The sequence below is a fragment of the Sinocyclocheilus anshuiensis genome, unplaced genomic scaffold (genome assembly GCF_001515605.1).
Source record: "Sinocyclocheilus anshuiensis isolate Anshui unplaced genomic scaffold, SAMN03320099.WGS_v1.1 scaffold1184, whole genome shotgun sequence".
Classification (NCBI taxonomy): Eukaryota; Metazoa; Chordata; class Actinopteri; order Cypriniformes; family Cyprinidae; genus Sinocyclocheilus; species Sinocyclocheilus anshuiensis.
The window spans coordinates 1590746-1596612 of record NW_015547647.1 but is presented as its reverse complement, the minus strand read 5'-3'; the positions used below and the strand labels follow the sequence as shown (position 1 = coordinate 1596612).

At 32.8% G+C, this 5867-nt stretch overlaps 1 pseudogene; it reads right to left on the bottom strand.

Moving 5' to 3' along the window:
• Nucleotides 1–1480: 1480 nt before the first annotated feature.
• On the bottom strand, nucleotides 1481–5396 carry LOC107701926 (nose resistant to fluoxetine protein 6-like; annotated as a pseudogene).
• Between the last annotated feature and the right edge of the window lie 471 nt (nucleotides 5397–5867).

Sequence of the window (5867 nt, the reverse complement as noted above, 5' to 3'; positions counted from 1 at the left end):
CTTTAATTTCCTGAGAGGAATGAACTATCAGATTGTTTTTCATTTATTATTTTATTTATTTATTATTATTTTTATTTTGTGACTAGTTACTTGGACCTGCAACTTTTTAAAGACATTTTATAACAAAAACTTGGAAGTTAAATTTAGATTAAAATTAAAGTTTTTGGTGAATTAAGTCTTATTGCTTCACCTACTATTAAAAAAAAAAACTACTTGGCAACATATAGTAGGCTATATACTGTGTAGTAATTGATAGGTATTGGGTTAGTATTTCATTCATAACAGAACTGAATTTATTGCAATACTTTAATTTGAGCTTTAACTTGTTTACATTGCAGTGGTACACAAAACTCAAAACGAGTTGCATGGAGTTTTAAAGTAGTTATTCAAGTAGTAATTTCAAATAAAAAAAATTGTCAAATAGCTAATTGGCCTCTTGAAGAGTTGATTGGCCTCTTGATGTTGATTGTCCTCTTATGATTCAGATTTTGTGACTTGCCTGATTACAGAAGGCACACGGGTGGGTAACAGCATGTGTGACCACACATTTGAAGAATTTAGGAGGAGAGACAGTACAATATATTGCAAACTCGAGTTATAATACCTGTGTTTTAGACCATCTGGCAAGAATATGTTTTGTGGCATCCCAAATAAAGATGATTAACAATGTTTTATGCAGTATTGTTACTTGAAAGCTTGCTTTGTGTTCTGAAATGTCTAATGATTTGTTTTTTGTTTTTACTTTAAATGATGGATTGTTAAATGACTCATCTTTCACTTTCTGCAATTAAGATGTGGCCGCCTCAATTACACTTCAGATACTGATGTCTGGTCATTGTTTTATTGTTATGAGCTGCTCACACTTGGAGTACTCATATTTACGCTTGTGTGTGACATCAGCTCATCTCATGTATGACATTATTCCATTTATGCAGAGACCCATTTCATAGTCCCTGCATTCCTCAAAAACAGGCTGTTGTAACATTAAGCACCATGGTGTTACCCTTCAATGCCATCATTATACTATGGTATCATCACAGTACATAGTTTTTACTCTCTGTGAGTTACTAAAAACAGGCAGTGTCACTATATGACAACATAAACTAATAAGCTTTAGTTCATCTGTTAATTATGTACATCAAATCTTTTATTAGTGCATTCAAATAACAACACCAAAAGTCTCTAACACTATTCATAAACAGCAATCTACAGCTTTCAAACAGAATTAAATGAGAAAATTGGGGACAATGAATGAATAAATATACTGTACTTAAATCTTCTTGTTTCTCTTAAATATATAAATATATTTAACTCTTCTTTTTAAATCTTCTCTTCACCTTCCAGTTTTGAGGTAAAGAAGCAGGATCGTCTTGACAGAAAGAGATACGGCTTTTCAATTAGCACAGTTAACACGTAACCTACAGAGACTGTCAACAGCAGGTGACCCAGAAACAGGTAGAATTTTAAATCTTCTCTTCACCTTCCAGTTTTGAGGTAAAGAAGCAGGATCGTCTTGACAGAAAGAGATACGGCTTTTCAATTACCACAGTTAACACGTAACCTACAGAGATTGTCAACAGCAGGTGACCCAGAAACAGGTAGAACTGAGGACAGAAAACGAGAGAAGACAAAATGATAATTAAAAATGACATTCAGAAGGAGAAAAAAAGTTTACCATGATCTACCTATTATTATGATAAGCCATTTGATAAAAACAAGTAACACACATACACACAGTAATTGTATTATATATATATATATATATATATATATATATATATATTGCATATTAAAATATTAAGCAACACAAGCGTTTTCAATATTGATAAGAATAAATGTTTTTGAGCTCCAAATCAGCATATTTGAATGGTTTCTGAAGGATCATGTGACACTGAAGTAATGATGCTGAAAATTCAGCTTTGCCATCACAGGAATAAATTACATTTTAAAATATTTTAAAATGAAAAATTTGAAATTGTAATAATATTTCACAATATTCCCGTTTTAACTGTATTTTGATCAAATGCACACTGTCTTGCACACTCTCATTTGCAGTTATTTGAATTGAATACTTACAAAGTTGAAGTCTGTGTAGTGCATGGTTGTCTCTTGTTTGCCGTTGTAAAGTATAGTAATGATGGGGTGGATCAGATAACAGGCAAAGCTGATGTTAGACAAAGGAGCCCAAAGGCCTAGAGACAGAATTTTATCCACAAAACCTGTGCAGACAGATAAATATTTAGGTACGTTTTAACAGAAGCCACTTATATGCATTTTTATTTGGCTGCCAGTTATTATGTCATTCCTTATTTGTCCTAATTATTTATTCAAATATGAGTTTTCAAAGCTCTTCTATTTACCTCTGTATCCTTCCTCACAGGCCAGGTTGATCCAAACCAAAGCCAGGGCCCAAAGTGAGCCCTGGTGCGTCCCCTGATAAACAGCATGAGGAAGGGACAGATAGGGCGGGACATCTCTCAGTACATAGGCCAATCCAACTAAGAGGGCCATGACTGACAGCGAGCAGAGCCAACCTATGACTGCCTGCCACTGTCACATAGCAAAAACGATCTGTTATGAGACTGAAAACAACTTTTTGATGTAAAAAAAAAAGCAATAAAAAGCATTAAAGACATTGCCTGTTGCTTTATAAGTGTCTCTTTCTTAGTTGTCATGTATATTCCAGCAAGAATCCCCAGTAGATATGGCCCATATCTTGTGTAGGGTTTGTTGTAGTAATACTGAAAATAGCTTTTGTATGCCCTGAAACAAGCCAACCAGTACATAATATAAATGAAGAGCATTTAAAAAGCAATCGGAAACAATTAGGTAACATTAAAGTGAACAAAAATCAGACTCTTGGTACTAAAACTGCATTGCACTTGGCAGCTGCTAGAGGCCTTAATTGCAGTGTTCTAGAAATGCACACATTGCTCGTGTGATTACGTCTCATTGGGAGTGTTTTCTCAGTTTAACGTTGCAATTAAGAAATGATCTCTTACAGAGTGGTTGGCTGGTGCACAGGGAGATGCAGCAAACTGGTGATCAGGGCTCCTGTTACACTGGAGATCATTAGGAGAACAACCGACACGACGACAACCACACTTTTGTTTCTGGAAATAAGCAAAGAAGTGATGTTTATGACCTGGGAACAACTGGCAATCCTGACATGGGTGAATCTCACAAAACCTGTCAAGAACATTTCAGATTTTACCCAAAAAAAATTAAAAGAAAGAAATGAGAACACGTGGTAAGAAAACAAAGCCTGTTTTTAGAACTATTCAGAAATTTTGCATTGCATTCACATTACAGCAATGTAAAAAAAAAAACTCATTCTTATTACTAATACACAACCTTTTAAAAGAAAGGAATACTTTCATTCAGCATGGCTGCATTAAATTGATCAAAAGTGACAGATAATGTTCAAAATTGATCTAAATTTGAACATTATCTGTTCAAATTTATCAAAAGTGACAGATAATGACAGATAAGATGTTTTTTTTTTTATCTTTTAAACTTTCTATTCATTTTAGTATTTATTAGAATACTAAAAAACTATCAAGGTTTTCACAAAAAGATTAAGCACAACTGTTTCCAGCACTGATAAGAAAATAAGAAATATTTCTTATTCAGGAGATTAGAATGATTTATGGAGCATCATGTGACATTGAAAATTAAGTTTAGCCAGTAATTTATTTTTAAAATACATTACAGTAGGAAACAATTCTTTGAAATTGTAATAAAATTTCACAATATTACTGTTTTTACTACTTTTTTTATACTAAATCTTACTGACCTCAAACCTTTGAATGATAGTGATATATATATATATATATATATATATAAGCATGCGTGCATGTGTGTTACTCACAGGCAGACTATCACAGACAGGTCTGCATGAGGGGAATCACTGAGGCATTGAGTCATGAATATGCCAAACGTGGAATCCGACATTAAGATTGAAGGCACAGAAGGAAGCAAAGAGATTTGTTTCTGCTCAAATGCCTCTGCAGACACAAACACAAAAATGTAGACAGGTGAACATATTGTACATCCCACACAAATATTATGAAGAAGCACTGTAGATTGAAACTTTTTGCTTTCAAATAAATTACACAAGGTTCAATCATTTGTCTAATGCAATGACATAAACATATTTCAAGGGTAGCGCAAGTGTTCAAATACTGTTGGGCCTTTGTGTGGATCACATAAATGTTAAACACAATGATTTCACTCACCATAAAAAACTAGCGTCTGGACTTCTGATTCTGTACAAGAGTCTGGAATACAAACACCCAAAGTACTCCACCCTGTCCTGCATAACAGAATAATATCACTAAGAAACCAGCTTTCATCTCAATTCGAGACAGTGTCTGGTTATTTAATTATAATAATTGCATCTTTTGGAAATCAAAGATTAACACACACTGGCATAAGAAAAACACACTTACTGTAAAAAAAATACTAATGATGATTTTTTTCAGGTTCTTAGTGGATTGAGATGTACATAATGTGCTTTTTTTTTTTCATGCTTTGTGTAAGGGTACCTGTTTGAGGAACACCTGGCAGTACTGTCCCTGTACTGATCCAGGTCTGTTCACATTCCCTCCTTCAACATCACTGCCAACCTTACCAAATGCATCGTACACTACAACAAGAAGTGGTGCAGGACATATAAATTAAATCACAATGAGAGACATCAAACTATGCCGTTTTTTTTTTTAATTATAAAAGTAAGAATGTAATAAAAAATTCAATACTGATAAATAAAGAGAAAACAATGCTAAAATAATAATAATAATAATAAATGCATTGTTAAACTATTTTACACTTTCAAATATTAGAAATAATAATAATAATAATAAAGGAAAATAAATATAAAGAGAAAAAAGATAAACAATAAATAATACAAAATACACAACATTAAAATTAAATAAATAAAGGTTTTTTAGATTTCAAATATGTGTCCAATATTATAAATCAATATTAAATAATATAATTAAGGAAAGTAAAAATAAACTGGTAAATAGAGAAAAAACAAACAATATAATATAAAGACTCAATATTAAACAATACAATTAAGACAAATAAAATAAGCTGATAAAGTGAACTAATATATATTATTAGTTATAAATAACCCCCGTATACATAATTTGGTGTAACAGAATATGTTGACATGCTTTAATGTTCAAAAAACTCTTTGGTTTTGAGACTTTAGTCTTTGCAACTTCAGGGATCTTATCTATGCACACTATCAGCTTGTAACACTCCAAAGAGAAAGGAAAACTTGAAATCGCATCATATGACCCCTTTAAATATTATGAGATCAGGACACATGATGGGAGAAGAGCTGGACATGTGACCTGTCATACTCTCTCACCATCCAAAACGACCATGCAAATCAAAACGCCACGCTCGCATGATTGTCTGGTCATCACACTCAAACCAAACACAGTCAGCCTTTTACCTCAGGGAGGCCAATGAACAACTCAACAACACAATTTTTGTTTTGATTAGGTCTCTGCTCTAAAGGAAGACTTCTACAGTATATCAAGATATCAAAGTTTGAAAAAGAAGACCAAATTATCTGTGCCACGCTATTCAAATTGATTTTATAGTGCTATACTCTTACTTAATGTCAACAACCGTCCATTTAAGGACAAAGATGATATTTCAATAAAACCTGAGAACTCCATTAAGTCTAAGAAAGAGAAATATTTGCCAAGATATGAGGCAAAATGTTGAACATATCTTAACATGAAGCACTGAGGAAACATGAACATGAAGAGAGAGGAAATTCTATAAAATGCTTAAAGGGGTCCTATTATGCTTTTTCACTTTTTTAATTTTAGTCAGTGTGTAGTGTG